Here is a 15585-nt window from a genome sequence, read left to right as displayed (position 1 = left end):
CAATTTTTAAGCTATAGTGAATAAAGCTTTAGTAGTTGAACACAAACACTGTCAGATGGATGAGAAGAAAAGAAAGATGTCATTCCAAGGGCAAGAAAGCAATGCACACCCCCGTGTGGCAACTCAAGCACCTTAGCAAGGACCAATGTTCCGCTCTAGCAATCAGTACATGCCTCAATCTCAAGCCCTGGCTCAGCATTCTAATTTCCTGACATCTCGATCAACTCCACCAGCTACTCCTCAAGTAAAGAACAGCCCTACCACTCGTGGCCCTAGCAAAGGATGTATCTACTGTGGAGAGGGAGGACACTATGTGAGTAAATGCCTTAAGAAGATGCAAGCCCAGGCCAACCCCAACAACACTACAAAGATAGTCAAGTTCAAGCTCAGCCATGCAATGGAAATTAGAACCCCATTCAGAACAACCGTGGACAATAGAATTTCATGATGCTCGGGACGTGATATACGGTATGTTCCTCGTCAACTCTCAACCTGCATCGGTTTTATTTTATTCTAGAGCGTTGCGTTCCTTCATAACTACTCAGTATGTTACAAAGCATGGTTTGCCTATAGTTATGATAAAGAGTAATATGCTTGTTAGTTCTCCTGGAGGAGATATGAAAGCACAATATATGTGTCCTAGGATGAAACTTAAAATAAGGGGGTAGACTTTTCCGCGAATATTATAGTTTTTGTGACACCCCAAAATCCTTAAACTATCATTAAGCAAAAATGAGCATCATTAGCATCATAATTGAATTTTCGAGTAAGTATTCGAGTGCATTTAAATTTACACATAAATTGTTAAAGTTAATTATTTGTGATGTATGGTGGAGGTACTCACAATTTTTCCATGCAACTTAGGGTTGGAAACAATTTTAGAAATTATTCCATATTATATGAAGAATATTAATGAATTTTATTAATTTTTGGGAATTAAATTGAAGCCTTAAAAATTGAAGCAAGTTTAAAAAGGATGCAACTTTGGTGAATTTTCATTTAATTTTGGCTCATCCTTTTTTGGTCAAACCAAATAAAACAGGTTGCACATGATTATAGTTTCACACAAAAAAAATTCCACAAATTTTATACCATGGGAAAGTTTGTTTTGGATCAGAACAGAGGAGCAAAATCTTTTTCTCATATCAGTCACTATTCATCTGGCCCCACTTGTCATACTCTTGCTCTCTCAGCCTCTCTGCTCTCTGCCACTACCGTTGTGGACTTTGGACACCGGCCAATGCACCACGCCATCGAGTCATGCCACGAGCGACTTCCAGGGACGTCGGTTGCTGCCCTTATCCCCTCATCCTCGGTCTCTCTCTTACTCTCTCCCTCACTCCTCTCTCTCTCTCTCTCTCACTTGGCCGAGCAGAAGCAGAGCACACCCAAGTGCCACCATCGGCTAAATCCATCGTGCCTCCGACGAAACCCCTCGAGCCCGAGCCCCGTGGAGCAAAGAGGAAGGTCCAGCTGCCCTCCCCAGCTGAATTGACACGCTTCCCCACTAGTTTTGAGCACACGTTGCCATCCTCTTCATCTTCGGTGGCCCCTTCTCTACCCCTCACCATCGAGCCACCTCATTGTCGCCTCTCCGGCCAACTGTGAGCTTGGTAAGCTTCCCCGTGACATGTTCAAGCTTTTGATCACACCCGTTTTCTTTGAGCCTGATGCTAGCTCAGTCGTCTACTCGCACTGGCCATCGCCGCCCCTCCGTGCACGCTGTCGGTCAGGCCACAGCCAGGCCCTCAGCCTCAAGACCCCTTGGCCAGTTTTCCCTTAGCACGCCACAACTCACCACGCGTTCTTCCAGCCGAAGTCCATGCTCCTTCGCCCTGTCCCCATGCGAGCGTCACTGTCGTAGTACTGCCACCACCGTATGCCATTGCCAGCCACTTTTCGGTCATCGCCTTCACCCACGTGTGCCTTAGACAGGACCGTGTGCTTGCGCCGATGCCTCTGGTACCCTTCTCTGTCCGCACATCACGCCGCTCGCCACCGGCAAGTGCCAACCGAGTCGGTCAGCCGCTGCAACATAGTGCAGCCATGACTCATGGTCCATATGGACTGGGTCAACAAGCTAGCCCCACCAATCCATGTCTATGGCTAGGTAGTCCCCAGTACAAAAAGATTATGGGCATTTAGATATTTTGGTTGTTCAATTATTTAGGAAAAACAAAATAGAGTTTTTGTCGCATTGTTAAATCGGCTGAAATTGGTAAAGTCCATAGAAAAATAAATATTGCTCCAAAGATTATGAAACCAATTTTGTTATCTTGGTATGATCATTCTCTTCATGTTAAAAATGCTGGGAACCATGAAATATGTACTGAGATTAGTTAATTAATGAAATGTGTTTAAAATTCATTAATTCATAATTACATATTGGTAACTCCAAAATTGATGAAATAATTTTTTTTAATCTTAGTGTATTATTCCCTATTAATTAAAAATACTCACACTTATTTTAAGCATAGTTAACTTTCTAAATTGAATTGAGCTTGGTTTAAGCTTAATTAATTCCATAACTTATAAAATATTTAACATTAATCAAAATTAAAGAAATCCTTAATGATTTTAAACTCATGTCATGAAGCATCGCATCTCCACTGTTGTCATACACCGTGGAGAATCCTTCATTGCATGTCATCATACTCATTATGATGCACTGTCATCTTTATTTAAAATTGACGCTTCGGAGTGTCATGGGGTTGAAACCACAAACGAACAAGTGGAGTTCTGTGAGTGTTGCGCAGGAAGCATCAAGGAACCACTAGGCAAACATCTATCATATCTCTCTTATGTTTTGGTGAATAGTTGGTCAATCTGTTATATTTTGCTATATGTCGTTGATGCATGTGATAAGGAATCGATGTCGGGAATCGAGTAGAACTTATTTGTTGCATCGTACCTACCTTAATAAAATTGTTAATCTTGATCCTTGTAGCCTGGGTATAACGTATCATGGTCCAACTTAAAAGTGATACGAGAATTGCTTAGCCTTTGTATAGGTCATCGATAAAAGTTGAGCGATGGATGTCACCATCATTCACGAGCTGCAGGAATTTCAACTACATTTACAAAGAAATTATATGTTGGGGTGATGAGTTGGAAAAATGAGACGAGATGTGAGTGGATGCTAGAGGCAGTTCGGGAGAGGAGACCTCGGTGTCATAGACCGCTTGCATCGTTTAAGCACCGTCTGTTGGTGTCATTGGCTTAACCACTTTCTGTACTTCCATATGTCGATCTAATGGTAAGATAAGCTGATTATCGTATGTCGTGCCGATGCTTGTCTTGCCTCTCTATGACACATAGAAAAAGTACGAGGAGATGCAAGGTGGCGGGGAGCTGGAGATGTCTAGGACATGCTTGCAGTAACCCCAGTGCCATAGGGGAAGAAAGTGCAAGTGGGTAGTTCCGGGTATGAGAAAGGTTATCTCAAGGGCCAAAAGGATGGATCCGAGTCGTGTGGATAAATATGTACCCCCATGCAAGGTGTAAGAATAATTCAAATTGCCGTGCTCTCAGTCATGTGCATGCTTAAGTTTCATCTCCATCAATCGTAGAGTTTTTGGTTCAGTTTGGGAAAAAAGAGTGGAAAGTATGTGGGCTTTTGGGAGAAGCACGTGTTGATATGTATTTGAGATAAGCAAGTTTACTTTATTAAAGAGGTTTATTGTCAGTCAATGCTAGTTGTTCATGTCAGATTACTCATTAAAGTACTTTTCGCTGAGTCAACTTAACTTTGTGGCTATTCCTTACTATTCAACTCAATGCATTATCCTTGGATTCAGGAATATATATACCCATATTGTGTAAGTCTTGCGAGTACCTTCATACTTAGGGTGTTGCCTTTAAGTTGATGCAAGTAATGAAGGACTGGTTTACGGTTACTTTTATCCCGCTAGTGTTGGAGATGGCCAGGAGTAGAGATCAAATGTTTTAGCTAGTCCTGATGGTGCCTTATGGGCAACGGTGACACTGATCTTTTTCTTATTAGTATCTTTCCGCTGTGTATGAAAAGTCTGATCTAAGTAGAAATTGGAACATGGAGCAAGGTTTGTAATAGAAGTTAAAACCTTTGTATTATGTTCATATCTTGTGATAAAACTATGTTGAGGATATATCAGGACTACCGGAATTACTTCAATTTTAACTGACTTAATTATCAATTAAGTCGGGTGTAATGTGGTCGAGTCTGACAGCGTGGTATCAAAGCCAAGGTTGATAGAGTTAACCATAGATTAGTTAGTGGGTTAATTAAAATTTGATAACTTCACTAAATCGGAGCTAAAACTTGGAATTTAGCATGGTTGCTCTATTTTATTCCTTCTCTATCCTAGAGTTGTTCTCGTCATATTGCTTTAACATTAATATGGAAAAGTCTTGATCTCTGACTCACCTTTTCTTTCATGGGCTAAGTATGGGTATATTCCTAAGGAATACGGCTCTCGTATTAAGAAAATTAGGTCGATAAGGGAAACTAGTCGAATGTTTAAATCTGTTATCTTATGCCCCTAAGTGTAACGTATTCGTAAACTTATCTATATGTGAGTGATGTGTAGTTTAGGGTCATCATCATCTTCATGTCTCATTGTGCATGCATGCATAACTATCAAATAGGAATGATTCTACTACTTGCTGATTACTGGTTTTGTTTCTCCTTTTGTCTGGAATTCTTTATATGTACCAACCCTTTAGATCATCCTTGTCATAACTAACCTTGGATAAACGACAGGATGAGGACCCGCAATAATTCTGGAAATGGTGAACCATAAGGCTCAGGTGAACAGAGCCCACCCCAATCACCGACCATGGTGGAGGTGCTTATGAGAATTGAACATAATCGTCAGGATCAAACCCAGCTTCTCGAGGCTTTGGTTCGGAATACGGCTCCCCATGGCAAAGGAGGAGCCAATCATCATGACGACTACTCTGATTTTCTTCGCACTCATCCGCTCGCCTTCACTCGCGCTGAGGACCCCCTCGACATTGATGATTGGTTGCAGACCATCAAGCAGAAACTTGCTCTTATTCAGTGCGAGGACCATGAGAAGGCCTTATATGTCACGCACTAACTTCAAGGTGCTGCCGGGGCATGGTGGACAAAATACTTTGCCATGCAACCGGCCAATCATCACATATCTTGAGCAGAGTTCCATGAAGATTTTCTCGCCTACCACATTCCCACCGGTCTGATGGATATCAAGAGGCGGGAATTCAGGGATCTCAAACAAGGGGGCAAGTATGTGATGGACTACAGGCGGGATTTCAACTACTTGGCCCAATATGCCCCTGAGGAAGTCAACACCGGTGCGAAGAAACATAATCACTTCATAAATGGGCTATGCAGCAAGATGCAAGATAAACTTTTGGCCTATGAGTTCACCGACTTCAACCAGCTGGTAAACACGGCGATCACAGTGGAGTACAAAATGAAGAATCACCAAGAGGAAGAGAAGCGCAAGAGAGCTAACTTCCTCTGGCGGGCAATAGCTCGCAACGTCCATGCACGAGGTTTCCTCCTCCACCCTGTGCACCGTATCAGGATCCTTCGCAGCCTATGTGGATTGTTTAATGCCCTCCTCCTCAACAAGGACAACCACAAAGTCCCGCTAGGAATCAAGTCAACCTGGGCGGTGGCCCAAGAGGCCCATGCTACAATTGTGGTCGTACCGAACACATTACTCGAGAGTGTCCTTTCCCCAAGCAAGGTGGTATGGTGAATGCCCCGAGGAAGCCAACGCCACCTCCAGCACAGCCACCACACCAAGCACCTAAGAACACTCAGGCTCCAAAGAGTGGTTGGGTTAATCACATCACCGCTAAAGAAGCTCAAGAGGATGGCAGCTTTCTTGTGGATACGTTGCTCGAGAACTCTCATCCCGCAACTGTACTTTTTTATTCCAGTGCATCTCATTCTTTTATCAAGAAATATTACATCATGCATCATAATCTTACCACCCAAATAATGTCGACGCCTTTCCGCATAGAAGCACCAGGAGCCAACTACACGCCTACCAATTTATTCCACTAGCAAAGATTCTACTTGATGAGGTCACCTTTCTCGCGATCTTAATCATGATCAACACTAGAGGATAGATATCATATTAGGGATGAATTGGCTAGCCAAGAATAGAGCCCTCATCGATTGTGCCCAAAGAGTTATCACACTGAAGGATTTGTCCGGTGTTTGAATTTCCCTCAACCTTGATAAGGGTGGTTCCCATCTTTATGCCTTGGATGGCACCACGACTATAGAGATTGATGTAGTTATCATGGTGTTTGAGTACCCAGATGTATTTTCAGAAGAATTACTAGGAATGTTGCCCGACCAGGAAGTTGAGTTCGCTATTGATCTAGTGCTCGGGACGGTCCCGATATCTAAAAGATCCTATCAGATGCCTCCAAATGAATTGGTAGAACTAAAGAAGCAACTCAAGTAGTTACTTGAGAAAGGATTTATTCATCTGAGCTCCTCACCTTGGGGATGTCTGGCTCTCTTCTTCAAGAAGAATGACCAAAGTTTGTGGATGTGTGTTGATTACCGTCCGTTGAATGAGGTCGCCGTCAAGAACAAGTACCCTCTTCCTCGAATTTATATCTTGTTTGACCAATTCTCTGGTGCCTATTTATTTTCCAAGATGGATTTAAGGTTGGGCTATCATCAAATCAAAATCCAAACGGAGGATATTTTGAAGACGGCTCTCTCTACTTGTTATGGGCTTTACGAGTATACCGTCATGTCCTTCGGTCTAACCAATGTGTCGGCCTACTTCATGTACCTGATGAACACAATGTTTATGGAGGAGCTCGACACCTTTGTCATGATCTTTATTCATGATATCCACATTTACTCCAAGACCGAAGATGAACATGTCGGACATCTACATATTGTTCTTGAGAGACTTTGGAAGCATTGTCTTTATGCCAAATTCAGCAAGTGTCAGTTTTGGATGAAGGAAATTGTCTTCCTGGGTCATGTGCTTTTCGAAAATGGCATCGCAATTGACCCAAGTAAAGTACAAGAGGTGCTGAATTGGGTGCAACCTAAGAACATCACTGACATCCGGAGTTTCCTTGTACTTGCGGGTTATTACTGCCGGTTCATCGAAAACTTCTTCAATATTGCAAAACCTATTACTAGATTATTAAAGAAGGGTGTGGTTTTCAAGTGGTCTAAGGATTGTGAGCAAGCTTTCCAAACCTTGAAGACTCTTCTCACCACCGCACCTATTCTACCTCAACCGGACATGCAGAAGAGCTTTGATGTCTATTGCGATGCTTTTGGCATTGGGCTCGAGTGCGTCATGATGCAAGAAGGTCGATTTGTTGCTTATGCCTCTCGCCAATTGAAACGTCATGAGGAAAGCTATCCTACTCATGACTTAGAGCTTGCGGCCGTTGTGCACGCCCTAAAGATTTGGCGTCATTATCTTCTTGGGAATCATTGCAATATCTATACCGATCACAAAAGCCTCAAGTACATCTTCACTCAAGCTGATCTCAATATGAGGCAATGAAGATGGCTTGAATTGATCAAGAACTATGAGTTGAAGGTTCACTATCATCCCAGCAAGGCTAATGTTGTTGCCGATGCTCTGAGCCAAAAGTCCCAATGCAATTGTCTTATGGTCTAACTCGGAGTCGCCACCCTATGCGATGAATTTTGAGGACTTGGTCCAGAAATAGTCAAAGAAGGATTCCTTGCCAACCTTGAGATAAAGTCCACCCTTCTGGATCATATCAAAAAAGCCCAAAAGACTGATAAGGGTATGAACCGGATTCGGGACAAAATGAAGGAGGACAAGACTAGTTGCTTCTCTGAAGATGATAAAGGTGTTTTGTGGTTCAAAAAGTGACTAGTGGTTCCTAAGGTCCATGAATCGAGAAAGAAGATATTGGATGAAGCTCATAGTTCTTTGCTCTCCATTCACCCCCAAAAGCACGAAAATGTATCAAGATCTCAAGCAAAGGTTTCAGTGGACTCGCATGAAGCGGGAGATTGCTCGGTATGTGGCTAAGTGTGACGTTTAACAAAAAGTGAAAGGTAGTCATCTCAAACCAGTTGGTACCATTCAACCATTGCTGATTCTCTCTTAGAAATGGGAAGAGATTGGCATGGATTTTATTTTCATGTTACCAAAGACCTCTCATGGATATGATTCTATTTGGGTCATCGATGGTCGCTTAACCAAATTCGCGCACTTTCTTCCCATCAAGACTCGCTATAGTGCAAAAGAATATGCGGATTTGTATCTCACTCAGATTGTTTGCCTTCACGGTGTCCCTTAGAAGATCATCTCTAATCGAGGCTCACAATTTACCTCTCGGTTTTGGAGGAGTCTCCATGAAGCCATGGGTACCAATCTTTTCCATAGCATTGCCTACCATCCCCAAACCGATAGCCAAACCGAGAGGGTAAGTCAAATACTTGAAGACATGGTGCGAGCTTGTGCTCTCACATATGGAAAGAAATAGGAGATTTACCTGCTCTTTGTAGAGTTCTCGTACAATAATAGTTATCAGTCAAGCATCAAGATGTCACCTTTTGAAGCACTTTATGGAAGGAGCTGTAGGACTCCCCTCAATTGGTTTGAGTCTGGAAAAAGACCATTCCTTGGTCCGGACCTAGTCAGGGAAGCGGAAGAACAAGTCAAGATGATACACAAGTATTTGCTTACGGCGCAATCTCGTCAAAATAGCTACACTGATCGTTGTCGGCATGAATTCTTTTTCAATTTGGGAGACTATGTCTACCTCAAGGTTGCTCCTCGCAAAGGGACCCAACGTTTCCAAGTCAAGGGAAAATTGGTACCTCGATATGTTGGTCCTTTCCAAGTCATTGCTAGGTGTGGAGCAGTGGCCTATCAGTTCGAGCTACCTCCATCCCTCTGACGATGTTCACAACATCTTCCACGTCTCTCAATTGAGGAAATATCTTCGAGTTCCAACCAAAGCCATGGAGCTGGATGGCCATGATCTTCAACCAAACCTTTCTTATCGTGAGCATCCGATTCACATCCTTGACGAAGCTAAACGAAATACAAGACGTTGTTCGGTTAAGTTTCTCAAGGTTCAATGGAACAATCATTCTGAAGGTGAAGTCACGTGGGAACATGAGGATCAGCTTCGCACTAATTTTCCTGAGCTTTTCTCTGACATATGAGCAAAGCCCTAGTACTCAGAATGATATAAACTCTTTTCATGTTGTTGGGACAGTTTGTTGTTGAGCAATGGAATTTTTGTCCTTCCACCCCCACCACCCTTGTTTTAGTAGGAATCTTGAATTCCTACTTTTCTTATATATGTACACAATCACCACAAGTAGCCAAGCAGACCACCCTCACCTTTTCTCTCATGAACATGAGTAGAGTTTATTACTTTGTCATGTCAGTGAACTGAGATGAGAAAGGATGATGACACCATCGCTCACACAACCACCGCTTGTTTCTCGTAGAATCCTTGTTGAACGATTATCTTGTCTAGGTGAATATGGCACTCATAAACTTGGGAGTTTTCCAAGGTTCGAGATATGTGCCCTTGCAACACTGCCATTTTCTCGCACTCTTCCTGACCCTCACCCGAATCTTGGGACAAGATTCTTTTTTAAGGGGGGATTTTTGTCATAGCCCAAAATCCTTAAAGTGTCATTAAGCATAAATGAGCATCATTAGCATCATAATTGAAGTTTTGAGTAAGTATTTGAGTGCATTTAAATTTAAACATAAAGTGTTAAGTTTAATAATATATGATGCATGGTGAAGGAACTCACAATTTTGCTATGCAACTTAGGGTTGGAAATAATTTTAGAAATTAATCCATGTTATATGAAGAATATTAATGAATTTTATTGATTTTGGGGAATTAAATTGAAGCCTTAAAATTTTCATTTACTTTTGGCTCATCCTTTTTGGGTCAAACCAATTAAAATGGGTTGCACATGACTTATAGTTTCACACAAAAATTGTTCCACAAATTTTTGACATTGGGAAGGCCTGGTTTGGATCAGAACAGAGGAGGAAAATCTTTTGCTCATATCGGTCACTATTCATCTAGCCCCACTCGTCATCCCCTTGCTCTCTCAGCCTCTCTGCTCTCTACCACCGTCGTTGTGGACTTTGGACCAAATCCACAGTGCCTCTGGCGAAACACCTCGAGCCCGAGCCTCGTGGAGCAAGGAGGAAGGTCTGTCACCCCTCCCTGGTTGAATCGACACGATTCCTCACCTGTTTTGAGCTCACGCCGCCGTCCTCTTCATCTCCAACGGCCTCTTCTCTATCCCTCACCATCGAGCCACCTCACCGTCGCCTCTCTGGCCCAACTAAGAACTTGGTGAGCTTCCCTATGACACCTTGAAGCTTTTGTGCACACATGTTTTCTTTGAGCCTAACACTGGCATGGTCGTCCACTAACGTCGACCGCCATAGCCCCTCTACGAAATTACCGACTGAGCCACGTCCAGGCCCTCAGCTAGAGGACCCCCTGGCCAGTTTTCCCTTAGCACGCCACAGCTCACCACACGCTCTTCTGGCCAAAGTCTGTGCTCCTCCACATTGTCCCCGTGCGAGCACCGCTACCGTACTACCGCCACCGTCGTATGCCGTCGTCAGACACTTTCCCTTCATCACTGTCACCCACGTGTGCCTCAAATAGGACCATGTGCTTGTGTTGATGCCTCTACTGCCCTTCTCAGTCCACGCCGTCGCGCCACTAGCCACCGAGGAGTGCAAGTCGAGTCAGCCAGCCGCTGCAGCACAGTGCATCCATGGCTCAAGTTCCATATGGACGGAGTCAACAAGCTGCCCCACCAATCCATGTCTATGGCTAGATAGTCCCTGGTACAAAAAGATTATGGGCATTTAGATATTTTGGTTGTTTTAATTATTTCAGGAAAAGCAAAATAGATTTTTTTGTTGCATTGTTAAATCGGCTGAAATTGGTAAAGTCCATAGAAAAATAAATATTGCTCCAAAGATTATGAAACCAATTTTTTTATCTTGGTATTATCATTCTCTTCATGTTCAAAATTCTAGGAACAATGGAATATGTACAGAGATTCGTTAATTAATGAAATGTGTTTAAGATTCATTAATTCATAATTAAATATTGGTAACTCCAAAATTGATGAAATCAATTTTTTTAATCTTAGTGTACTATGACCTATTCATTAAAAATACTCACACTCATTTTAAGCATAGTTAACTTTATAAATTGAATTGAGCTTGGTTTAAGCCAAATTAATTCCATAACTTATTAAATATTTAACATTAATAAACATTAAGGAAATCCTTAATGATTTTAAATTCACGTCATGAAGCACTGCATCTCCCCTGTTGTCATACACTGTGGAGCATCCTTCATTGCACATCATCATACTCATTGCGAAGCACTGTCATCTTTATTTAGAAACTGACGCTTGGGAGTGTCACGTGGTTGAAACCACAAACAAACAAGTGGAGTACTATGAGTGTTGCGCAGGAAGCATCAGGAAAGCATCAGGCAAGCATCTGTCATATCTCTCTTACGTTTTGGTGAATAGTTGGTCAATCTGTTAGATTTTGCTATATGTCGTTGATGTTTGTGATAAGGAGTCGATGTCGGGAATCGGGTAAACCTATTTGTTGCATCGGACATGCCTTGATAAAATTGTTAATCCTGATCCTTGTAGCCTGGGTATAATGTATTATGGTCCAACTTAAAAGTGATACATGAATTACTTAGCCTTTGCATAGGTCATTGGTAAAAGTCGAGCGATGGATGTCACCATCGTTCGTGAGCTGCAGGAATTTCAACTACAGTTACAAAGAAATGATATGTTGGGATGATGAGTTGGAAAAATTGAGATGAGATGTGAGCAGGTGCTAGGGGCAGTTCGAGAGAGGAGACTCGGGTGTTATAGACCGCTTGCATTGTTTAAGCACCGACCATTGGTGTTGTTGCCTGAAGTACTTTTCATACTTCCACATGTCGATCTAATGGTAAGATAAGCTGATTATCATATGTCGTGTTGATGCTTGTCTTGCGTCCCTCTGACGCGTAGAAGAACTACGAGGAGATGCAAGCTGGCGGGGAGACGGAGCTATCTAGGACACGCTCGCTGTAACCCTGATGCCATAGGGGCCGTGCAAGTGGGTAGTTTCGGGTATGAGAAAGGTTGTCTCGGGGGCCAAGAGGATGGATCCGAGTCATGTGGGTAAAGATGTACCCCCTGCAGGATGTAAGAATAATTTGAATTACCACGCTCTCAGTCATAAGCATGCTTAAGTTTCATCCACATCAATCATGGAGTTTTCGATTCAGTTTGGGAAAAAGGAATGGAAAGTATGTGGGCTTCTGAGAGAAGCACGTGTTGATACGTATTTGAGATAAGCAAGTTTACTTTATTAAAGAGGTTTATCGTCAGTCAATGCTAGTTGTTCATGTCAGATTACTCAATGCATTATCCTTGGAGTCAGGAATATATATACCCATATTGTGTAAGTCTTGTCAATACCTTTGTACTCAGGGTACTGCCCTTAAGTTGATGTGGGCAATAAAGAACTGGTTTACGGTTACTTTTATCTCGCTGGTGCTGGAGATGGCTAGGAGTAGAGATCGAATGTCTGAGCTAGTCCCGGTGGTGCCTTATGAGCAATGGTGCCACCGGTCTTTTGTTTTATTAGTATCTTTCCGCTGTGTATGAAAACTCTGATATAAGTAGAAATTGGAACATGGAGCAAGGTCTATAATAAAAGTTAAAAAAAAATTACTATGTTCATATCTTGTGATGAAATTATGTTGTCAACGGTATATGTTGTGGTTTTGAGCTTTGTTGAGCATATATCGGAACTACCAGAATTACTTCCATTTTAATCGACTTAATTGTCAATTAAGCCGGGTGTAATATGGTTGGGTCTGACAGTTTTGGAATCCAAAGGCATAGATGTTATCCTTGGAATGGATTGGTTAGCCAAGTTCGATGGAGTAATAGAGTGTGCCAGAAGGGCAATTCACCTAACCAACAGAGATGGAACTAAAGTTGAGTTCGTAGCTACTATTCCAGCAGTAGAAGAATATTCTCTCAATTTACTTGAAGGTACACCCATTGATCAGATCAGAGTGGTTCGTGAGTTTCCCGATGTCTTCCCTGATAAATTGTCAGGTATGCCACCAGACCAAGATATTGAGTTTGTTATTGATTTGGTACCCGGTACGGTTCCCATAGCTAAAAGGCCATATAGAATGTATGCAAATGACCTAGCTAAGTTAAATAAGTAAATCCAAGAGTAGTTAGGTAAAGGTCTTATTAGACCAAGTATGTCACCTTGGGAGTCCCAGTTCTTTTCGTGGACAAGAAGGATGGTACTCGAAGAATTTATGTAGACTACAGAGCACTTAATGATGTGACTATCAAGAACAAGTATCAATTACCCCAGATTGAGGATTTGTTTGACCAGAAGAGAAGAGCCACTATGTTCTCCAAGATTGATCTAAGGTCTGGATATTATCAGCTAAAGATTCGACTGTCAGATGTACCCAAGAGCGCTTTTAGTACACAATATGGATTATATAAGTATATTGTCATGTCTTTTGAATTGACCAATGCACCAGCTTATTTCATGAACCTCATGAATAAGGTATTTATGGATTACTTGAATAAGTTTGTGGTGGTGTTCATTGATGATATTTTGATTTTTTTTCTAAGAGTGAGGAGGAACACAAAAAGCACATGAGAATAGTGTTACAGACACTCGGAGAGCATCAGTTGTATGCCAAGCTTAACAAGTGTGATTTTTTGTTGGATCAAGTCACTTTTCTTAACCATATCATAATAGCCAGTGGTGTAGCAGTAGATCCAAGTAAAGTGAAGGATGTGTTGAATTGGTTACCACCTATCAATGTGTCAGAGATTAGGAGTTTCCTTAGATTAGTAGAATATTATCGTCACTTCATAGAAGGATTATCTAAGATAGCTCAACCTCTTACCTTGTTGCTATAGAAGAATGTGGTTTTTAAATGGAGTCCGGCTTGTCAAGCAAGTTTTGAAGAATTGAAGAAGATATTAACTACAGCCCCAATGCTTGTTCTGCCAGACATCAGCAAGAACTTTGATATCTACTGTGACACTTCGCAATAAGGACTTGGATGTGTTCTTATGCAAGAAGGTCAAACCGTAGCCTATGCTTCAAGACAGTTAAGAAAACATGAAGAGCATTATCCTACTCATGATTTAGAGTTAGCAAATGTGGTTCATGCATTGAAAATTTGAAGACACTACCTCATTGGAAAACGATGTGAGATATATATGAATCACAAGACTTTGAAGTATATATTCAACCAACCAGATTTAAACCTTCATCAACGCCGATGGCTAGAGTTAATCAAGGATTATGATGTTGGAATCTATTATCACCTAGGAAAGGCTAAGGTTCGACAAAGTCAACCTGAGTTATAGAAGGAGTTTCTAAAGCTCAACCATGGATTTGTGGTAGATATGGAAGCAACTACCATGGAAGTTGATTGCATGTTAGAGCAAGATATTTGTAAGGGTCAACTTGAAGATGAAAAGCTCCAAGAAATTAGCCAGCTTATCAAGGAGGATAAAGCACCAGGCTTTACGGAAGACAGTCAAGGTACCGTATGGTTCAAAAAGAGAATCTGTGTGCCTAATCAGAAGGACATTAAAGAGTTGATTCTGAGAGAAGCTCATGTGGCTTTGTGTGATACTTGCCAGAAAGTCAAAGCAGAACATCAAAGACCAATAGGAGTGCTACAACCCTTAAAGATACCTAAATAGAAATGGGAGGAAAATGGTATGGATTTCATGGTCGGATTATCCCGTACACAAGGAGGATATGATTTAATATGGGTTATAGTTGATCATCTGACTGAAATTGCTCATTTTATCCTAGTTAAGACTATGTATAGTGGAGCCTGACTAGCAGAGATGTATATATCGAGAATAGTGTGTTTGCACGGTGTGCCAAAGAATATTGTCTCGGATAGAGAAACTCAGTTTACTTCCAAGTTATGGCAGAAGCTACATGAGTATATGGACACTAAGCTAAATTTCAGTTCCGTGTATCACCCCCAAATAGATGGTCAGACTGAAAGAGTAATCAGATACTCGAGGATATGTTAAGAGCTTGTGCTCTAAAGTATGGTAAAAGTTGGGATAAGAGTTTTCCCTATGTAGAGTTCTCATACAATGATAGTTACCAGGCAAGTCTCCAAATGTCTTTGTTTGAAGCTTTGTGTGGAAGGAGGTGTAAAATCCCATTGTTCTAGAATGAGACCGGTGAAAGTCAATTTTTTGGTCCAGAAGTTCTACGAGATGAAGAAAAGCAAGTTCAGATAATTCAAGAGAATCTGAGGATTGCTCAATTGAGACAGAAAAGTTATACGGATAACTGATGTAGAGAATTGACATTTGAAATTGGAGATTATGTCTATCTCAAGATTTCATCCATAAGAGGCCTTCGAAGGTTCAAGATCAAAGAGAAGTTATCACCAAGATTTATTGGACCTTTCAAGATATTTGATAAAAGATGAGAAGTAGCTTATCAGTTGGAGTTACCGCCTCAACTGTCAGATGTACAT

Source organism: Phragmites australis, chromosome 4 (genome assembly GCF_958298935.1).
Source record: "Phragmites australis chromosome 4, lpPhrAust1.1, whole genome shotgun sequence".
NCBI lineage: Eukaryota > Viridiplantae > Streptophyta > Magnoliopsida > Poales > Poaceae > Phragmites > Phragmites australis.
This window is presented reverse-complemented; position numbering follows the sequence as displayed.